The sequence below is a fragment of the Leuciscus leuciscus genome, assembly GCF_965113295.1.
Source record: "Leuciscus leuciscus genome assembly, chromosome: 14".
Classification (NCBI taxonomy): domain Eukaryota; kingdom Metazoa; phylum Chordata; class Actinopteri; order Cypriniformes; family Leuciscidae; genus Leuciscus; species Leuciscus leuciscus.
In genome coordinates this window covers 40,428,549-40,452,279 of record NC_138738.1, presented here as the reverse complement: position 1 = coordinate 40,452,279, position 23,731 = coordinate 40,428,549, and the positions used below count along the sequence as shown (strand labels likewise).

The 23,731-nt window shown below is 42.2% G+C and overlaps 1 protein-coding gene and 1 long non-coding RNA gene across 2 annotated transcripts in view; one reads left to right on the top strand and one right to left on the bottom strand.

Annotated features, from left to right (window-relative positions):
* The window catches only part of LOC309473882 (NACHT, LRR and PYD domains-containing protein 3), a 38,464-nt gene extending 24,321 nt beyond the window's left edge, over positions 1 to 14,143 (bottom strand). Inside the window, 1 exon segment of the mRNA XM_082136128.1 lies at positions 14,099 to 14,143. The gene's annotated coding sequence lies outside the window, so the exon portion shown is untranslated.
* LOC309474003 overlaps positions 1 to 23,731 on the top strand; it is a 247,693-nt gene that overhangs the window by 166,721 nt on the left and 57,241 nt on the right. The gene's annotated exons all lie outside the window — the stretch shown is intronic.

Here is a 23,731-nt window from a genome sequence, read left to right as displayed (position 1 = left end):
GGAGCCAGTGTGATGGAGGACAGAGGCGACGCAGAGGGGAAGGAGGAGCCGGAGTACCCGAGGGCTGAGGGGGAGCCAGTGTGATGGAGGACAGAGGCGACGCAGAGGGAAAGGAGGAGCCGGAGTACCCGAGGGCTGACGGGGAGCCAGTGTGATGGAGGACAGAGGCGATGCAGAGGGGAAGGAGGAACCCGCTGCAGCTGTAGGGGTGGAGGGACGGAATGCAGCGGACGGCCTGCATGTCCGTGGCAGAAGTGGTGTGACGACTTGGCTCCTTGGCTCCTATCGGCTCTGTCTTGGCTCCTCTCACTTTCAGCTCCACCCGATTCCCTCATCCTGCCGGCTCAGCCAACAGGCGAAGGGTGGAGGTGGAGCTGCAGGATCCTCTCGCACGGGTGCTGCAGGTGAATGCACGACCTACGGCTCAACGTCACAAGGACTGCCCGGAGCACCGCGGGGCTGGAGGACTGGCTGAGCTTCGCGGTGCAGTAACTGGTAAGAATAGCACAGTCCATGTAGAGCAATAAAAGTGAGAACTCACAGTTCATACAGTTCTTAGTGCTGTCCAAACACAGCGATGATGAAGGTACCGGGTGTGATAGGGTGGGAGACAGTACTTCCTCATTGAAGTCAATCAGCCAGTCCTCATTTTCCGTAGTTACGCCTCCCTCGTCCGCTAATGTTGTGTGCTCACACCCCTGGCCAGACTCACGATGGGGCTCCACTTCCGGGGCGAGGGTCAGCTCTGACACCTAATGACTGTTTCCATCCAGTCCAATCCAGTGGTGTCTGGGAGATCGATAGGATGGTGGAAGGTTGCCCTGATCCAGAAAAATGTCTTTAGGATCTCGTCGTCGAGGGGAATGAAGACGGCGAGAAAACAAATATGTCTTTGACAAACGAAAAAAAAAAATCATGGCTCTCCGAAGCCGCTGCAATTAATTGCACTCTTGTAGCCATTTTTTTGGGGTCCGGTATTTTTTAATGCTTAAGTTCAATAAAGATGAGGAATATAGCACACAAGATTTATTATTTTTTATTATTTATTATTAATAATCCAAACAGCCAACATGCGAGACAGTGTGCTAGTGCACAGACAATACCGGACAAGGAGTGCAGGTGAAGGAACAACTTCAACAATCACATACAGCTGACACATATGAATTAATGATTACAGTAACCAAGGAGACAAGGAAACAATTTGGTAAAAATCTGAACAAAGAAGACACGTGACAAATGAAAACAAACTGGAAGTCCATGAAAACAAAACTAAACAGAACAGAATGGTGACAATTGTAGGCCTACTATTATATTACATTATACTTTGTGCAATGTTGCCTACAGACAGAATTTGAATGAAGATTGTTATCAATAAATGTTAAAAGAATATGTTAGAACATGGATGGGAAACATTGGTCCTGGAGTGCTGCTGTCTTGCAGAGATTAGCTCCAACCCTAATCAAACGAACCTGAACAAGCTAATCAATATCTTGAGGATTACTAAGGCTACAGGCAGGTGAGTGTTTTATCAGGGTTAGAGCTGAACTCTGCAGGATAGCGGCTCTCCAGGACCAGCGTTGCCCATCCCTGTGTTAGAACATAAAATAATATAGGCCTACAAGAAAAAATTATCCATCCCACCCCACTCTTTTAAATCCATGCATTGACCGTTTCTTTTTTTAAATGTAATTTGTATTATTATTATTATTATTATTATTATTATTATTTCAAGAGTCAAGAGAATTTTATTGTCATTCCAAAACATGACACATGAGCTAGAACGAAATAAGATACTGAGGTCTGGTTAAAACCACTCATAAATAATGACTCATCATGAATAAATACAATAAATATAGATAACAAATCATACACACCCATCACACTAAACACCCTGAAGAATTAGCAGCATAGTAGTACCAGAGTAACTTTTAGGACAAAATTTATTTTTCTTTTTCTAATATAGCCTATTAAAGGGTTAGTTCACCCAAAAATGAAAATTATACCATAATTTACTCACCCTCAAGCCATCCTAATAATGAAATCCTTCGACATTTCACTTTAAAAATTCTAATTTTAGACTTCTATTTTGTGACCGGTGTTTTGTTTTATAATACTGCCGTTACCCGAAGCCAGTGATTATAGTTTATAAAGTTATAATTGTGGATATGTTTCTTACAAAATTGCATGGCTTTGCTTCAGAAGGCCTTTGTTAACCCCCTGGAGCCGTATGGATTACTTTTATGATGGATGGATGAGCTTTTTGGGGCTTCAAAATCTTAGGTACCATTCACTCCCATTATAAAGCTGGGAAGAGCCAGGATATTTTTAAATATAACTCTGATTGTGTTTGGCTGAAAGGAGAAAGTCATAAACACCTAGGATGGCTTTATGGGTAAACTAACCCTTTAATTACTAGCTGAAATAAATTAAATACACTACCATTCAAAAGTTTGGGGTCAGTAAGATTTTTTAATGTTTTTAAAAGAAGTATCTTCTGCTCACCAAGGCTGCATTTATTTGATTAAAAAAAAAAACAGTAATATTGTGAAATATTATGACAATTTAAAATGACTGTTTTCTATGTGAATATACAGTAAAGTGTAATTTATTCCTGTGATCAAAGTTGAATTTTCAGCATCATTACTCCAGTCTTCAGTGTCACATGATCCTTCAGAAATCATTCTAATATGATGATTTGATGCTCAAGAAACATTTATGATTATTATCAATGTTGAAAACAGTTGTGTACAAATATTTTTCAAAATTCTTTGATGAATAGAAAGTTCAAAAGAACAGCATTTATTTAAAATAGAATATTTTCTAACATTATTAATGTCTTTACTGTAACTTTCGATCAGTTTAACTCATCCTTGATGAATAAAAGTATTGATTTATTTTATTTCTTTCCCCCAAAAATAAAATTAAAATTCTTACTGAACGGTAGTGTTTAATGTTACAAAAGCTTTAGATTTCAGATAAATGCTGTTCTTTTGAACTTTCTATTCATCATAGCATCATGAAATAAAAATGTAAATAACTGTTTTCAACATTGATAATAATCATAAATGTTTCTTGAGCATCAAATCATGATGAACTTCAAGTGAACTTCCCCTAAAATTCCTGTAAGTGCACCTACAGAAATAGAGTCATAGAAAGAAAACTATATTGCATGACTGTCAGGCATTTACAGTATTTACAAAACACTTTAAGTAACATAATATGCAGAACGTTAATTAGGTTAAGAGATACATGAAGGGGAAAATAAAGCAAATACATGATGGATAAAAATAACCAATAATATTAAAGGTGGGACCAGTAGTTTTTGAAAAACACTTTTTAAAACTGTGTCAGACCTGACTACCAAAACACACTTGTAACCAATCAGCAGTAAGGGGCGTGTCTACTAATGATGGGGAGGAGAGAGCGCTCAGTGCACACAGCACAGACATTAGCCGAACGACTACAGACAGAGAGATTGCAGATAAAAAACAAAAGAGGTAAATATCTGCGGAACTTAAAATTAAAGAGCAAAAAAGAGCAAAAAAGCAAGAGGAAGAACTTGTGTTAATATCGGAGAAGCTTCCTAGCGCTGGAGAGAACTAAGAGCGGGAAAGCCTAACATCACATTGTTTAGCTTTGTTTCACAGAACTAATATATGCTGGCCATTGCTTGAATATGCTTGAGTGTCATCTTTGCTTGTTTTTTCATTTGCGATATTTTTGTCGTTCGATTCAGCTATGAAAAAGACACATATAAGCCTGGCACGTTTAAACCTCCTCCACTGTCTGTTTCAAGCGTCAGCTCCTAAAGTGTGTCTGAAAAGTAAGATAATATACTCGTAGGGCCCTATTTTAACGATCTGAAACGCAAGTATCAAGCGCGAAACGCAAGTAACTTTGTGGGCGGGTCTTGGGCGCTGTTGCTATTATACCGGCGGGATAAATGACTCTTGCGCCCGACGCAAATCTAAAATGTGTTGGTCTGAAGTAGCTTCATTATTGATAGGTGTGGTTTGGGCGTAACGTGAAATAAACCAATCAGAGCGTCATCTCACATTCCCTTTAAGAGCAGGCACGCTTGTTCTAAAGCGGATTCCTATTATAACGGCGGATTTGCCAGGCGCGCGCCGGCAGCGGTTCACAGCCGAGGAGACCGACGTTCTCGTCAGGGCCGTAAAACACAGAGAAGTGATGTTGGGGATGGAGAAACACACCCAAATTAACTTCGGTTAAACAGGCGTGTGATAATTTGGGTAAATGTGTAAGCTAGATGTATGCTTTTATAATAAACTATCTATCTATCTATCTATCTATCTATCTATCTATCTATCTATCTATCTATCTATCTATCTCGGTTACTAACGTAACCTCGGTTCTCTCTAGAAGAGGGAACGAGTACTGCGTAAGATATCTTACGCTAGGGGAAAATCCTTTTTCCGCGAGATATTGAAGCCAAAAATTATCCTTAATTTTGTAATAATGCAAAACGCGTTGCGGCAGCATGCAGACATAGGCGAGGCAGCTCGCGCGCCTATTGGCTGCTCTGCGGCAACTGCAGCAGCCTATCGAGCGAGGCCTGGCGTGACGCCAGACCCAATCAGGGCACTTCGCGCCCGCTGCGTCAAGTCCCGCCGAAATGGCCGTGGTCTAGGCCTATAAATACCGCTCGCAGGCAGCTATTATCTGGTTTTTCATCATCGAAGCAACCAGAGCGTGTGCATGCACGGCAAGATACGCAGTACTCGTTCCCTCTTCTAGAGAGAACCGAGGTTACGTTAGTAACCGAGTACGTTCTCTTACGAGAGGTCTCTCGTACTGCGTAAGATATCTTACGCTAGGGGACCCAATGCAAAACGCCGTGCATGCTGAGATCTGACACCAAAGACCCAAGGGCGAAAGCCCGGGGTACATATAGTGCACAATCACCCAGGGAACTCACAAAGAGTCCGGGAAGAGGGAGGGGCGGAGCCGCACTCTTCCACATATGGCAGCGTCGATTAGACGCGAATTTCATCATACAGACAGGGCGGGGTACGGCCTGAACTGACGGGGAAATGTGGGTCTTACACAGTTTGCCCAGGCACATCTCGTGCTGCTGCTTTTCACTGTCGATCATCGAGCTGTGCTCAGTAGACGCAGCATTCTGAGCTGATAGCATCAGGTCAGATAATACTGGTTAACTTAGACCGACAGCAGCCTGGCCTGCAGGGCGGGAACCTCTAGGTTGTAGAACCTTATAAATGTAGACGGGGAGGCCCAGCCTGCCGCCGTACAAATATCTTGCAAGGCAATCCCACTCGACCAAGCCCATGAAGAGGCCATGCCTCTCGTGGAGTGCGCACTGACACCCAACGGGCACTGCATGCCCTTGGAGGCGTATGCCAGCGCTATAGCATCAACTATCCATCTGGATAGGCTCTGTTTCGACGCGGCTAGTCCCTTAGAACGCCCGCTAAACGAAACAAAGAGCTGCTCCGTCTGTCTGAAAACAGACGAGCGAGACACATAAGCTCGTAATGCCCTGACTGGGCAAAGGAGGCCCGCGTCTCTTTCCTCATCAGGGACCGGTAGGGCTGACAGGGAGATAACCTGCGCCCTAAACGGTGTGTTGAGGGATTTTGGAACATAACCGTGCTTAGGCTTGAGTATAACTTTAGAGTCATTAGGCCCAAACTCCATGCACGTCGCGCTCACAGAGAGCGCGTGTAAGTCCCCTATACGCTTCACTGAAGCGAGAGCCAGCAGAAACACAGTCTTAAAAGACAGATGTTTCAAATCAATTGACTGTAAAGGCTCGAATGGCGCACCTTTCATGGCTTCCAGAACCGTAGAAAGGTCCCATACAGGGACTGCGGGAGGTCTGGGAGGATTCAGTCTCTTAGCCCCTCTAAGGAAGCGGATGACTAAATCGTTCCTTCCTATTGACTGACCAAGCGTTGTTCCTGAGAACGCTACTATAGCCGCCACATAAACTTTGAGCGTGGAGGGGGCCCTGCCCTTGTCCAACAGCTCTTGTAGGAAGGAAAACACCTCCGTCACTCCACAGTCTGTGGGTGACACGCCACGGGCTGTGCACCAGCCCGAAAACACTGACCATTTCGAGGAGTAGAGCCGTCTCGTAGACGGAGCTCTAGCCTGCGTGATCGTGTTTAATACTCCTTTAGGGAGTCCAACATGTACCCGTTGATGGCCCAGACATGAAGGGACCATAATTCCGGGTGAGGATGCCAGATCAAGCCGTGGGCCTGTGAGAGGAGGTCTCTCCTCACTGGTACTGGCCACGGGGCAGTACTTGTTAACTGCATCACGACTGGGAACCAAGGTTGGTTTTCCCAGAACGGTGCTACCAGCAATACTGAGCATCCTTCTTCCCTGATCCGCTCTATCACCTGAGGCAGGAGAGAGACGGGGGGAAAAGCAAAGAGCGGGCGGCGGGGCCACACATGGGCCAGCGCGTCCCTGCTCTTGGAGAAAAATTCCGGACAGTGAGCGTTTTCTTGAGACGCAAACAGGTCTACTTCCGCTCTGCCGAATTTCTTCCACAGCAGTTGGACTGTCTGTGGGTGTAGAGACCATTCGCCTGCCGGAACATTGTTCCTGGACAGTCTGTCTGGTCCTATATTCAGGAGCCCTGGCACGTGCGCTGCTCTGAGCGAGCGCAGGTTGCGCTGAGCCCATACCAGGAGGCGTTCTGCTAGCCTGTACAGGTTCCTGGACCTGAGGCCGCCCTGAAGATTTATGTAGGAGACCACAGACATGTTGTCCGAACGGACAGGACGTGGCATCCTTTTATTTGGGGACAAAAATGCGTCAGCGTGTTGTTTACTGCCAGCATTTCGAGGCAGTTTATGTGCAGGAGCTTCTCCCGTTCCGACCACTGGCCGAAGAACGGTCTGCCCTCGAGCAGCGCTCCCCATCCCGAGGTGGACGCGTCCGTGGACACCACTTTCACCCTCGAGGAAGTCCCCAGGCTTACACCTGACTGGTACCAGTCGTTCGCTCTCCAAGGTTTCAGAGCTGTGACGCACTTCTGATTGACCCTGAGGCGAAGCAAACCGGATGCCCACGCTCGGCGTGGGACTCGCGCTTTCAGCCAAAACTGCAGCGGGCGCATGCGGAGCAGGCCCAGCTGGAGCACTGATGATGCTGAGGCCATGAGACCCAGCATCTTCTGAAATTTCTTGAGCGGGACAGACGCGCCGCAGCGGAACGAGTTCGCTGTGCGTTGAATGTCTACCGCGCGCTGTGGTGATAGTCGCGCTATCATGGACAGCGAGTCCAATTCTGTGCCCAGGAAAGATATCTTCTGACTGGGTGACAGAGAGCTCTTCGCCCAATTGACACTGAGACCCAAATTCTCGAGGTGATCGAGTAAAACGGTCGTGTGTTCTATGAGCACTGAGCGAGATTGCGCTAGAATCAGCCAATCGTCCAAAACAGTTCAGTACTCGCATGCCTCTCATTCTGAGGGGTGCGAGTGCCGCATCCATGCACTTCGTAAACGTACGGGGTGCCAGGGACAAACCGAACGGCAGGACTGTGTACTGATATGCCTGGCCCTCGAAGGCGAATCTCAAATATCACCTGTGACGTGACGCTATCTGTATTTGAAAATACGCGTCTTTCAGATCTATTGACACAAACCAATCTCCTTGGCGAATCTGCACGAGGATTTGTCTGGTCGTGAGCATCCTGAACTGTCGCTTCACAAGCACTCTGTTCAGTTGCCTCAGATCTAGTATGGGTCTGAGACCCCCGTCTTTTTTCTCTACCAGGAAGTATCTGCTGTATAGCCCTCCTTCGCTCTGAACTTGAGAGAGAGGCTCTATGGCCCCTTTGTTCAATAGTTTCGCCACTTCGGCTCGAAGTAAATGTGCTACTTCTGCTTTTACCGTGGTCTCGACGCGCGCCGCGTAGCGGCGAGGGCGTCGGCGAAACTGTAGCGAATAGCCACTTTTTATAATGTCCAGCACCCACTTCGAAACCCCGGGCAGCTTTGCCCATGCGTCTGCATGAATAGCTAGGGGTTGAATACGAAGCACGCTCCGCTCGCTCAGCGATGGAGAAGCTTCGGCGTGCTGTAACACAAGCGTCGCGCTCGTGACATTTGAGGCATGGGGCGCGCTGATAACAGCGGGCAGATTGCCCGCGCTCGACTCCTCTGCGGTGGTCAACCGCGAGGGGGAGGGCTGGGCGGTTCCCGTAGGAACTGTCATGTCTATGTGTGGATGTGGGCGCGGGACAGCGGGCACATTTATCACACCGTAAGCATCGTTCGCTTGAGTGAAGCGAATGCACGTTGGTTTCGTTTTTACAGAAACCGTGAGACATGCATAACGTGGTGTTAGTGGGCACTGGGTAGTGGGCACATTCACCATGTTTGAAGCGCAATCGATCTGAGTCGATTCCTGTGCGCGAGCCCTGTGTGACGGGCTGTGCTTGTGTATAGAGATGGGCACTGGGCAGTGGGCATTCTTTCTACACATAAAACACCATCGGCTGTGGCCGGGACACCAGAAAATTCACACTTATGGGATTTATCTGGGTAGCCGTAAAAGCGGCGTTTGTGTGCAGGCAAGCGTGCTGCGTCGCCGACTTGTTTACTGCAGAATACACTGGAACAGTCACATTTACTGGAACTGAACGAGCGAGAAGTTGCCATAGAAACAGAGAGCGTCAACATGCTGGCGTTTATTGCAGGCCTGCGTGCATTACAACAGGCTCGTTCACTGCAATATTGACATTTCCAGTCGCCTGAATTTCAGAGGGGAATGGGAAATGTATAGGAAAAGGAGGTCGGTCCGTCCGCAGCGGGACCAGAAAACTCCCTTTTTTCCTTACGCCAGTGACGCACGGAACACCATAGAAACGGTGTTTGGGTGCAGGCGAGCGGGTTGTACAACGCGCTCGTTGGCTGCAAAATACACATCTGCAGTCGCCTTTTCAGGGAACTGACAGAGCGAGCATTGACGGCATAATTTTATCTGCCGGTAGACCCGGGATCGAACGCGGGTCTCTCGCGCGCAAAAACCTGAGAGTCTGCCACTGGGCCACAGGGGGAGACACATTGTAACTCAGTTAGCGCGAGTATTATCAGAGAGCGTCAACGTGCTGGCGTTTGTTTGCAGGCATGCGTGTATTACAACAGGCTTGCTCACTGCAATACTGACATTTCCAGTCGCCCGAACTTCAGAGGGGAATGAGAAATGTACGAGAAAGAGGAGGTCGGTCCGTCCGCGGCGGGACCAGAAACACTCTCTTTTCTCCTTTCGCCAGTGACGCATGGAAACCATAGAAACGGTGTTTGGGTGCAGGCGAGCGGGTTGTACAACGCGCTCGTTGGCTGCAAAATGCACATCTGCAGTCGCTTTTCAGGGAACTGACAGAGCGAAGCATTGGCGGCATAATTTTAACTGCCGCTAGACCGGGATTTGAACACCGGTCTCTCGTGAGGAAAACCTATGATTCCGCCACTGAGCCACAGGGGGGAACACAAAGGCTTTCGGATGCACGAGCATATAAGAGCGTCAACATGTTTTCTTTGGCGTTTGCTTGCAGGCGCGCTTGTATTAAAACAAGCTTGTTTGCTGCAATATTGACATTTCCAGTCGCATGATCAGGGAACTGGGAAATGTATGAGAAATTGAAGGTCAGTCCATCCTCGGAGGGACTAAAAACACTCCTTTCTCCTTTCGCCGGTGAGTGACGCATGAATGGGGCGCAGAGGCAGGGTAGCTTTCTTATAACGTAAAGAAAACTAACCCCGACCGTCCGCTTCCAGCCTCCCTTGTGAGCGTCGCAGTTTGCGCGGCTTGAACAGAGGGAGAGAGAAAGCTAGCCCCGTGACCGCCCGCTCCTGACATCCCCTGTGAGCGGCGCGGTTTGCGCGGCTCGAACAGAGGGAGAACAGGTATCGTCCCCCAAGCAGGCAAGGCAAGCGGGCGAACCGGCAAGCTTTGCGGGTTGGGGGGGGGGGGCGGAGGAGCAGTCTCGGAGAAGGATGCCAGGTGAGTCCTCAGAGTCACCATAGGCAGTAACTAGCTCGCAGTGAGGGCAGTCGCCGTCAGCGAGCGCGAGAGCTGCGTGATCAGGAAAAGGGGCGTCTTCAAAAAGACGCCCAGCTCTTTTAGTGCAATGAGAGTGTGTGTCGCGGCGGCGAGCACACACACACATACATAAACACAGTAGCATAGAAAGGATATAACGCCGGATAGCGCAGCAGGAAGGCAAGGAAGGTGGCGCGGCCAGCGACTTCAGTGACTCGTCCCGCTGAAGGTGCTCTCTTTCAGACGGCGCGGCTTCTTCTCCAGCTCCAGCGATGCGTGTGCTTCGCTTGAAGGATGAAAAATCAGATAATAGCTGCCTGCGAGCGGTATTTATAGGCCTAGACCACGCCCATTTCGGCGGGACGTGACGCAGCGGGCGCGAAGTGCCCTGATTGGGTCTGGCGTCACGCCAGGCCTCGCTCGATAGGCTGCTGCAGTTGCCGCAGAGCAGCCAATAGGCGCGCGAGCTGCCTCGCCTATGTCTGCATGCTGCCGCAACGCGTTTTGCATTATTACAAAATTAAGGATAATTTTTGGCTTCAATATCTCGCGGAAAAAGGATTTTCCCCTAGCGTAAGATATCTTACGCAGTACGAGAGACCTCTCGTAAGAGAACTGCTGCTTCTGTGTAGATGAGAGAATCAAAGTGTATGCGCGTTGTGCACACGCTACATTGATTATGGCCAAGCATGCGTCCTTAAAATAGCATATGACATGCGCAACGCGCCACTGACTTTAAACTATTTTTTTTCGGTCAGTGGCGGAATTGTTTTCTAAACCTGTAAAATAGCATGAGGGAACGTTTGCGCCGGAACACGCCTCCTCTTTGCGCTGAACCGCCCCCGGGAGCGCAAGTGTATTTCTTAGTTAACCGACGTGCTTCTGTGGAGGGAAAAGTCCGCTTTGCGCGGGTGCAAAATAGGAATAATACATGCGTCGGTGTACAAAGTAAATTGCGCTGGGTGCAAGATAGGGCCCCTAATGTTTGTTTCCTTTGGTTCCTCATTTAGTGATCGATATAACTCCCTAATCTTGTTATAGTTGTAATATATTCTTTATTATGACTGTCGTGCTCGTGTTATCGAATTTCAAGGCATTTCAGTGGGCCATTAAACTTATGGCAACGAGCAATAGGGTGCTTCTCAATTCTTATTTGTGCATCGTCGTTTCCTTTCCTCACGTCTCAGCTCCACCCCCTGTAGGATGCGAGGGAAGGCTGCAAAGAAAGAAAAATGAGGACGGAGGAATCGAAGGAAAGCTTATTTGTATATTGGAATATTCTTGATCACTCGAGCGTCACTTCACAGCGTCATCAGCAGCGCTCAAAGGATCTGACCTTATGTTGTTAAAGTTTGGTTACTAATGAAATTAATAAAGATAAAGCAAGATACCCTGTTGATATATGAGTGATATATGATTCATTTCAACTGCAAAGGTAAAGCATAAATGCAAATTATCGGACAGATGTGAAGGGGGAGGAGAATATATACGTGCGTCAGGTTTCTCGACAAGAAAGACTTCCACATCGGATACACCTGTGCATCCTCGCTCACTCCTCTGGAAGCATCCTCACTCCTCTTTCCTCGTTGTGCAATTGCCTGTTCGCAAAGACCCGCCCCCTTTAGTTACTGTTGCTATGTCCGACAAGCCACGCCTCTCTCACACACACACCATGTTCTCACACAGTGAAAAATACATCACGGAGCAGAGAGGACACTGACAACACACTGACACACAGGACAGCCCAGGTTACTTTTGATATGAAACAAAGTCTCAAGTTTCAAATTTGGTCCTTTTATAAGAAATTTAAACAATAAATACCGTTTTGTGTCACTATAATGTGTCTGACAGATCGCTCAGTTAAAGCTACTTGTGAACCGATCATCTCTTCCGTAAAGTTCATTTATAGCATCAAATAAACATGAATGAACATCAGAAGGAATGTTGTTTTAACCACGGAAAGACGTTTCTCAAGTTCCAATCCTCCAACGTTAATCTACTAACTCTCCTGACTGCTTTGTCGGACAAAAATAGAGGATTCGGCGGATGGCGGATTATGATTGGTCAGATCGCCTGTCAATCAAACTTCCTGCAAAGGGTCAATTAGAATTGAGATGTCCTTCAAGATGGCTTGATCGGTTCCGGGTCATAGGATGGAGGACGGAGGATGGAGGAGCGAGGAAATGAGGAGGGATATTGAGAAGCACCCACAGATGTCATTGAAGAAGTCGTGACCATGAGAAAATGTCATTCCCTCAACATAGGATCACACTTCACATCGCATGGCCACAAAATTAGGCCACAACATTTTCATGTTCCCACGAGTTAATTAATATGTTAACCACAACAAAACTAAGTGAACCAAACATAACCCTTCCCAGTTACCATAATTTTGAGATAACTGGAAAATGAAGTCTAGTGTTCAATACCAATACCTGATACCAATACTTTTCTCAAGGGCAATTTTTGAAGGAGACACAAATAATACAGCCAAAATTGTACTTGTAAGGATATGTGTACAGTGACAAACAACACAAAGCGATAGCGATAGATTGTTTAAATATGAGCCGTACACGCGGCCATATTATATAGCGTGAAAGTGAATTGCCCTAATATGGGACATTTTTTGCATTTCAGACTTCTGTGATATATTGTGATGTGTAGCCAAAACATTAACTCCACACCCAATACCATTTTAAAAACCCCAGGATGTGTCCTAATCAAATCAAAAGAATAAAAAAAAAATGCAGATAAAACATTCATAAATTAAATGATAGACATATTAGTGTTCTTAGTACCAGTCGTCTGAGACAAGCTGCAGCTTCCTAATGTGGGATAGTTGTGTCCCTAATGTGGGACACTGAAAAGTCTATGATAAAAGGCAAAATCACCTTGATTCATGTAGAATAGTAAGATCTTACTAAAAGTTAGTAATTCTCTTGGTTATGGATGGATGGAACATGAACAATTTGAACATCATTAGACAAATAATACAATATGATAGTTTTGATGCATTTATTATAAAGACATTAAGCAATTATTATGCCTATGTTATGTAGATAGAAAAATAATTCCTGACTGTTCTCTAGTTCGTTTTACTTAACAACAAACCCATACAACCACAATAGGCATGGCCTAGGCCTATTTAAAGGCAAAATATAAAATCTTGCAACTTGTTTAAAAACAACAACCTAAACCTTAAACATCTGCGGTAGCAGTATTCTAATATTGCGTAACAACACTAAAACCTTTTAAATATCCATTTTTGTCACACAAACCATGCCCTACCACACATTTTTGACTGACTAAAGTACTGTCCCACATTAGGCTAACCACATTTCGAGACCACATTTCCTAAAGTGGGACACTAGGAAATTTGATAAAAAATATAAAATATATAGGCTAGTCTATACATACAAAGTTATACTATTTTAACATTTCAAAAGCACATTAGGCCAAAAAAGTAGCATGACTGTTTTGTTTAAAATTAATTTATACTCCTTAACATCAAGTTTGTCAAAACTCTGTCACTGAGCTTTGGTGCTCTTCACACTAGTTGCTTCCTTTTTGATGATTGCTCCACCCTCATATGACTAGACATTTGATTCTTTTCACATGACACCACAGCTTTGGCTAACCCTTAGTTTCACTGACATTCATGTATTATGGGGGACCTACAAACACTAGACCTTAGATGTCCCACAGTAGGCAGTGTTCCTCCACTTTAGGGCAATTCACCCTAATTATTAAATTATGTTGCGTCCGTCGTCTGTGACAGAGGGCTTCTCTTACTTGGACATGTAACTGCAGTCCACTGAACTACAACTGAACATTTGCCTTACTATCCAACAAGCTACTAAACAGGCTAAATAACGTTATAACCTCTAACAGCGGGACTCATGGAAAAATACATCGGTTATCATCTTTTTTAATTTTTTTAAATTATTTTTTATGACTAATTTATTAATGACTCAGCATCATCTGTATCAAAGAGTAAAAAATCACTTTATCCGATGTTAAAAGTGAATAAAATAGCCTTGACAGCCCACTACCTGGAGTTCCACAGCTCCTGAAGAACTTTGCTCTCTCCACCCGATAAGTGAGGTAAGGGTTGCCAGGTTTTCACAACAAAACCCAATTGTTACTCAAAACTAGCCCAATCGCGTTCCGGGGGTAAAATCCGAGTTTTTTTTTTGTTTTTTTTGGCATGGTTCCCCTGGTGCATTTCGGGGGATAAATACTAAATATATCTAAATATATTGGTGTCGCTTTAACCCGCGGCCAGTGTAAAAGTAGCCCAATTCCACGGGAAAACAACACACTTGGCAACTCGGGAAAGCAGGTAGTAGTGGACCAAATCACTGAGGCAGGGGAGGAGAGACTCCTCCTGTATTGTTTTAATACTTACACAATATTTGAAGCATATATATCATTTACAATACACAGCGTGGTTTTTAATGACAACTCTCAAATGAAAAATGTGATAGTTCAGATGAAAAAATAAGGTAGATTTAAGACCGCTGTATACCAGCATACATTATATTAAAATCTGGATGGAGACCAGCAAAGATCTAATTATTCATCAGGCTGTTTGAACACCTGCTCCAGAAAACATGACATGGGTGAAACTGCATATTAATGCAAACTAGCTATGTAAACCTATGGTAGATTTGCATCTTTCTGGTGTCCATATTTAGACTCACACAAGAGGAAGACAGGAGTGCATGAGTATATTAACACTAAAACACACTAGTACAGTGTCTATAAACACACAGTTACAATATTTGATTTTAAGACATCTAATTATCCAAAAATATCTTAATTCATATACCTCAACCAAGCTTCTATAAGCTCGAGCCTCTGGTCCTTGTTTGTCTTCCTATTAAAAACACTCATGGACTACCCACAAGCCCTTGGGGTGTTTCTCTCATCTGGCTGCTGTGGGAACAGCTTGCAGGTCCAATGGGGAAACAGCTTGCAGATGAGGAGGCCAAATGTTTTAACAGGTTTTGTATTTAGGATCAGCTCTCTGTTATGCTTCATGTCCACTGTGTTAACTTTTCTTTTTTTTTTTTACTATTTTCTAACTTGCAGCAGTTCAAATATAGGAGCCACCCTCTTGGTTAAGATGACACTTTAACAGGATTCTCTCAGTACAAGTCACCATTAGATTACTCTTGCATTGCATTTCCATCTCAAAGCCTCAGCCAACATGCTCTCAATTTGCATACTATAACCTACACGAAAGAGCAACAGAAACTGAATGTATAAAGTTAAGAAATTATGCAATTACATTTTTCATGACTCATTTGGCAATGTCCCTTTATCCAAAGTGACTTCTAACCACACATTTCATCAGTTCATGCATTCCCTGGGAATCGAGCTACAGGACTAAAAATGTGGTATTTCGAATATTTACTTTAGGGAAAATTTAGCTTTATCCTAATAAATCTTTGTAGCATGTTAAGTTTTATAAAACAGACCGTAATTAATAACAAAGCCATAGTGATTGTAGTTATTGCAGTACAGTAAAACAGTGGGTAACTTTGTATTAAGCCACCGCTGTCAAACAAAAGAAAATACATTCTCAGCATCGCAAGTAATTTTGTAAGAGCATTTAAACAGAGCATTAATGTATTTGCTTACCTCAGTCTGGCATGTTTTCGAGCTCAAATTCACCACATTTACCATATATCTGCAAGAACTACATACTGTATGCATATATACACACACACTAGTAAAAAAAACAATACATCTTTTTAGAAAGTATTCTAATATGGGTATTTGGTGTTTAAGAAACTTTTTTTGTTATCAGCATCTCTGTTGAAAACTACTGCTAAAATTCTTTTTGTGATTTTCTTTTCAGTATTCTTTTATGAATAGAAAGTTCACAAGAACAGCCTTTATTTGAAATAGCAATATGTTGTAACATTAAATGTCTTTACTGACACTTTTGATCAGTTTAATGTGTAGTTGCTGAACAAAAGTATAAGTTTCTTTAAAATAAAATAAAATAAAAACACTACTGGTGCCAAACGAGTTTCCACAAAAGTATGAAGCAGCTCAACTTGTTTTCAACATTGATGGGAATGATTTCTGAAGGATCATGTGACACTGAAGACTGGAGTAATGATGCTTAAAATTCAGCTTTGATAACAGGAATAAATTACATTTTAACATATATTCACATGGAAAACAACTATTTTAAATTGTAATAATATTTCACAATATTACTATTTTTACTGCATTTTTGATCAAATAAATGCAGCCTTGTTGACCATATAGTGTGTATGTATGTATGTATGTATACATACACACAAACACAAAAAGGAATAAGAATAATGCTTTCTCACTGGTCCTGTGTTTCTTAATACACTCATGAAGTTCCCTGCTAATTAGCAGCAGCTTTAGAAGAACTGGTGAGACTGGCATTAAATGGTAATGGCTGGCACACTGTGTGACACTGCTTGGCATGGACCTTCCTCACTGGCACAGTCTGGTGTAGATCTGGCTTCAGATGTAGAGGTTGGCATACTGTCAGAAGGCAAAGTTTGGCAGGGCACAGCAGAGGCTGGCATGTTTAAACAAGGCTTGGCATGACATGTGCCTGTTCTCTGTGCCACCCAAACCATAAAGAAGTTTAATTAGAGGACTAATGCCCACTTCTGGGGGTGGCACAGTGGGCAGCTTGCACAGACTGGCAAAAGCACACTAGGGAGCAGACCTGGACATGACGGACACACACACACACACACACACACACACACACACACACACACACACACACACACACACACACACACACACACACACACACACACACACACACACACACACACACACACACACACACACACACACACAAACCCAAATGAAAAAACATGGAAGTGGACTTACAAATCTACTCATCACGTACATCTATTTTGCACTTGCTCTTTCCCATTCTGTCTTTGTCTCACTCTTCCTGCAGGATATATTGTTGTTTTCGGCATGTTTAATGAGGAGATATTTATATATTCTTAATGCTGAGATGTCCTTCAATTTGGCCATATTTTCCTGCATATCACAAGAAGGGGAAAACATGCCATTGAAGAATATATTTCCTTTAATTTATATTTTTGTTTTTACATTTATAGTTTTATTTCTGCATTGAAATGTAGAAAATATAAGTAAAAAAACTAAAAAATATTTCAAAATATTGTACGCAAGACCCTTAGTAAAAAAATGTGGGCACCTCCATCTTAATGAAATTAATTATTGAGAACAATTATGCAACAAAATAAAATCGAATTAAATGTCTAGTTTTTAACAGTGAACTATATACTATATTAATGTAATCAGTTGAACAGCAGGTACAATTAAGTGGGCATTACGGAAGGTCATGAGCTCTGGATGTGTAAATGACTAAATCTGTTGAAATAATCAAGATTTGCATATGTGATATGACTCATTATAGCTAATTAAGCCTGACACTGCTACACATGTGGCTGTTCTGAGCTGTCCTTCATCAGACCCCGCTCCTTATTAATTACATGTTCTTCTTAAAAAACATTCAACTAAAATTAAGAGACACACATGGCCATAAAAACGCTGTCATTGTTAAAAAACTCCAGTTAATTTAAAGAGCCGCAGTTTTATATTTTCACTCTCATAAAGACAAACAGTCAGCGATGATCAAACTGAAATCATCATCATCAGTGTAAGGCTCAGGATCAGAGGACCGGACGGTGTTATCTGAGAACCGCAGACTCTCCTGCTCTCGACCTGAGCTTTCCTCACTCAATTCCATAGGGATACGCTTCAGTGTGCATCCGAAACCTTTCCATCTAGACAGAGATGAAGAAACGCAGATATTAAATATAAAGGAGTGGGATTATTGAAGAGATAATGGCGAGAACTCGGGTAAGAAATGCTGATATGCTACATGAAATGGAAACAGATAAAGTGTTGTTGAAACTGTAGTTTGCCAAGCCACAAACTACAATTTTAAAAGGAAAAAGTATTTACCTATACACAACAAAATACAAAAAAAATATGCAAATAACAATGATGCAACTGAAGGGGATTATACTGTAATTATCAGAGGATTGATGTTTTTGCAGTAAGATCTGTATTTAAACAATGTGGCTTGAACATGAACAAAAATTGACTATATACAATATGAGTGTTTCACTGCAAAACAGAAACTTAAAACGGCAGTCTTGACATGTCAGTGTTAGTTCTCCAACTGTTCGTGATATGATGGTGTCCGGCGGTCCGCTCTGCATTAATGAGCTGTAATGTTCTCACAACTTTTTGCGAACAGACTTTTGGCCACTGAAGAGTCACATTTCATCTCAGGACAAGAAATTACTGACCATTTTTCCTCTTGCTCTTCCACACTCCACCAGTCACAATATCAGCAATATTACTGTCTTTCCATGTTTATATCATCTCAGATACATTTGTCATTCTCTTCACTACAGTAGATAATATATATAGTATTGCTCCTGTTGCTCAAACATAAGGTCAAGAGTTTGATTTTCAGTAAAAGCATGAACTGATGAAAATATACATTGAATGCAATGCAAGTTGCAAAAACATAGTCGCTATGTTAAGTCAGTCTGAAGAACTGTAGTCTGGCGAACTAGCAGTTTATCAAGGGGTCATCAGTCTTTTTTTCGAATGCAAATTTGACCAATCTAATTTTACTGACTGACCAGTGTTAAAAGAAAATAAATGACATGACTAACTTGTATGACTAGTCAAAGCAGTTTTTGCAACCAGCCACAGGTTTACTCACTGATTGCTTTCAAAAATGACCAAATCTCTCAGAAACGTCCCCATAGAACTGAATGGGTAACTAACATTTGTATTCTGGTCGCCATAAACCCAGTATATGTTGCAGACTGTATCTATGTTTTATATTATCACAATCTTTCTATAAAGGTTTCAGATTCAAGAATACCTGTGGCCGGTTGTATAAAGTGCTTAGACTAGTCTTACAAGTCAGTCATCTCATTTTCTTCTTCAAGACCGGTCATAACTTTTTAATTCAGTTACAGGAAAAGGTCTAATTTGAATCTGAAACGTAAACCTGATTAGCCATAACTATTTGCATAGTTCGTTAGATTAGTTCTTAAGACAGTCTTAATTCGGTGGCTTTGCTTATGAAACTGTCCCATTCTGTGGACAAAGTAATAAAAAATAAATCGTCCTCAAGGCGACACACACCGTTGAAGCTGACAGTCAGACATGCACGTACTGTATAATCCTCAGGCCTTTAGAGAGTACCAGACTGTGAACTCGGCCCACGGTGCAAATCAATGAGCATTTCAAAAGACGAGAGTTTGGACCAGAACAACACTTATAGACTTCTGTGGCTTCGAGGTACAGAGAAATATTAAGCGTACAAAACCAAAATTGCTGTCGTTTCTGCCTAGCCGTGAGGGTCTGAAATGGTTTGAGTTTATCATTGTTTCCGTAAGAAAACCTCATGTACTCTTTACTAAGGTTGTGTTTCCGCAACAACATAATCAATGACAACATAATGAAATGAACTCGACCTGATGACGGATGCAGACACTGAATTTAACATGTAAATCCACATCTGTGAATCAATAAATCAAGTTGAACTCTCCAAAATCCATATAATCTAAAAGCAATAGGTCAAAACACGGATCATTAAGAGATCTCAGGAACAGGCCCGGGTCAGAAACATGCTGAAACAACATTACATTACGAGACACAGAAATGCCCTGCCAGCATTAGGCAGTCGTGAGGCTTTAGGGATGAAGCCGTGGTAAACGCTGAGGGTGCAGGGATGTCTGGAGATGAACTGATTAAAGGAAAACTTCGACCACTGGTGACCCCTGAAGCTGTTCATTTTAAGCTCGTCAGTCCATCTAATTCATTGGGGAAAACCCAAATGTACTGCACAGGTCCTGAAAAGTGAAGCCAAAGCACTTCGATCGCCCCCTGGTGGCTGGCTCCAGTATAGGTCATAAATCCCAACTTCTCCATGTAATCGAATGGGACAGAGATGGTGTCTGTTATTTTAGGCAGTTCTTATCACGCAGATGTATGTTCAGGTGTTAGTTTTTCCAACAGGTTTGGTTAGTTATTTGATGCTATAAAAACGGGGGTTATCAGCATGATTAACAGCGGTGCTTGCGAATGATCATGATCACTATATATATATAAAATCGGCAATGACCGTTATTGGGATATTTTGGCTTCATTTTTCTACGGTGGAAGGAAGCAGAGACCAGAGTCCATCTTTTTTTACAGTATGGGAAAATCATAAATCCATAAAACAGTTAGTCAAACTTACTAAAGGAAAAGGGATTCTGCCATTTATTGTCAGACTCTGTCATTATTATAAGTCCAAGATCTCACACAGTGTTCACATACAGAAGGTCCAGAGTCAACGGTGTGATTTGTCTGGTAAATGGAGTAAGAAATCGCTGCTCATTTTAATGGAGTGCTGAATATATCGAGCAAGTCTTAGTTTATCATCTGCTCGGAGTGTCCTATCAGCTCCGGATCATAAATACTTTTCAATGCATTATTATTGTATCCCTTCTCAGTGCCTGGGGAATATTTCACTGCAGAGCTCTCATTCTGTCTCAATCTCAAGAGTTGTTTCCATCTACACACTTCTACCATCTATAGACCGGATCCTGAAGCTCATTCTGAAATAAAGGGGCGCTTTCACACGAGAGTTTTTGGCCTGGACACAAGCTCTGGGATACGATCCATATAAACTGAAGAATGGTTAGAAATTCTGTCAATGTAATAAAGGAACAGAAATCTGGTTTGCACATAACAGTTGGACCAAAAGCGTATTGCTGTCTAATGATTTAGACATTAGAGACATTAGAGACATCATATACAGATATTTAAATAATTAATGTTATTATTACAATCACCTTTATTAATTAAATTAAAAATACTGTAAAAAGAGTAATAATGTGAAATATTAGTTTAAGATTGTTGTTTTCTATGTAAATCCATTTTAAATATATAGCCTAACTTATTCCTGTGATCAAAGCTATATTTTCAGCATCATTACTCCAGTCTTCAGTGTCACATGATCCATCAGAAATCACTCTAATATGGTGATTTGCTTAATTATTATTATGAAAAAACTATATTTAGCAGCAACTGCAATAATGACAAGAAATTTTTCTTAAGGACCAAATCAACTTTGCCACCATAAAAAAAACCCAATATATATATTTTAATTTGTAAAAATATTTCATACAATTTCTGTTTCTATTTTTGATTAAGGACATGTGGCATTGCTGAACATAAGAGACTTCTTTTTAAAAACATTAAATATTTATAAAAAATATTCAAAACTTACTATTCAAAAAAAGGCCAGTAGAAAAAACAGAGAAAGCAACAAACATTTCCATAACATATGCTTATGTTACATTCGATATGCCCTGGAATTCATATCAAGAGTGCTTTCTCTTACACACACACACACACACACACACACACACTGCTGACTCTGAGTATTCTCTGCCTTGTACTGTGATCAAAGGCGTTTCATCTTCAGATGAGCTCTGCCCTTCCACATAACCTTAAGCTGTCAAAGTTATCTCTTTCAAACACACATTCAGATGATTTTAACCTGCTCTCTCTCTCTCACACACTCACACACACACACACACACACACACACACACACGCACGCACGCACGCACGCACGCACGCACACACACACCTAACTAGACATGAGGACACTGGGACCTGACTGCTCTTCATAAAGAAAATAATGTACAGCTGTTTAACTTTAACAAGCTCATATTACGAGGAACAAAACTTTCCTTTATATTTTCAGAAAAATGAGTTCAGTGTATGAAACATACTGTAACTTTCAGAAGTCAAAGCTTCAGTTCCAATTAAAAAAGCGTTTATTTAAACGAAACAGCAGAAGGACTTGTTCTGCATTTATGTCGTCACACAGACGAACACATCAACACACACACATCCACATTTACACATCAGTGATCAGAAACTCAGTCCATCCAGTCACAGTAATGAGGAAGACCGACAGATCATTTTCCTGAACAGCAGAAGAACCAGTGATGAGTCAAATCAAATTAATGAATCATGAAAACTCCTCCGGTATTCCACTCTGTAAAAAACTACTCCTAAGACTATAAAGCAACTCACTCTCATATTGTTCCAAACCTATATGACTTTCTTTCCAACATGCACTGCGAAAACAAAAGGATTATTGTTCAGTTATTTTGTTGGAAAACAACAAAAAATACTGGTCATGTAATTTGTGAAAATGCATTAAAGGAATGAAACTAGTTCTGGAGATCATTACACTCTATATTAATGGTGATTAACCAGAGACTGACAGGATCAACTAATTTCTCTGTCTCTGCCAATACAAATATCTGCAGGACACATGACATGAACAAGGAGAGAGAGATGAAAGATGCATACACACACACACACACACACACACACACACACACACATAAAGAGAGAAGAGAGATTATAAAGGAGAGAGAGAGGTGATTGAGAGTGATCCGGCTGGTAAACAATCAGAACTATTCCGAATAAAATTGCTATAATTACAGGACAAAACACTTCAGTGTCATTAACGCTACAAGTAAATGTAATAGGACAAAGATGGCCTGCAGATTTGGGTAAAGTTACAAATGAGTGAGACTTTTGACCAATAGGTGGCACAAAGTGCTTTGCAATTTTCAGAACATTATGCTCAAGGCGTGTAGAGATCTTGTGTCCGTTCACCAAAGCATTGCTGAAGTAAGCTCAGATTCTGTCTGGTGTCCTGATGCTGAATTCACTGATGCGTGACATGTGAACATGTGGTACACTGAAAAGCTTTTAATAGCTTTTGACCAGCTGAAGATGATCTGAGCCCAAATTTTAAAAGATCTGATGAAATCTGTATAAAAAGTAATAAAATAAAATAAAATAAAATAAAATAAAATAAAAACATAAATATGAGGAAAACATTTTTGAACAGTAAACATGCACTACCATCTACATTAGAAAGATGGGCATGATTGCATTCCACATGATCCAAGCAATCTAAAGACAACATACGTATGTTAGGCCAACTTAAGCATATTTCAAATTTGTATTTATTTAATGAGCCTACACTTCTCAGATATAACTTCTAACTCAACCACAACTTTAGGCCAAAACATTCAAGAGTTATAACTATAGGGGGTAACGATCGTTACATTAAGATATCATGTTATAAAAATGCGACGATATGTATTGTTGATGTAAACGATATGATTTGTGATGTAGAGTTAGTTTCATCCAAGGCTCAGCTAAAATTGCTAACATTTAAACTAAAATTAAAGGGATAGTTCACCCAAAAATGAATATTCTCTCATTAATTGCTCACCCTCATGTCATTCCAAACCCGTAAGACTTTCGTTCGATATTTTTGATGGAATTTGAGAGATTTCTGTCCCTCAGTTGACAGCTACGCAACTATCACTTTGACGCTTCAAAGGGTTCTTAAAGAGATTGTAAAACTAATCCATATGAATCAAGCAGTTTAGCCAAAATTTTCTGAAGATACTTGATTGCTTTGTGTGATGAAAATATTGAATTTAGGCTTTTATTCGAATATAAACATTGATCAGCAAACAAACAGAAGCTCAACCAAACCTGCTTGACACACCAACAAACCTCTTGCAG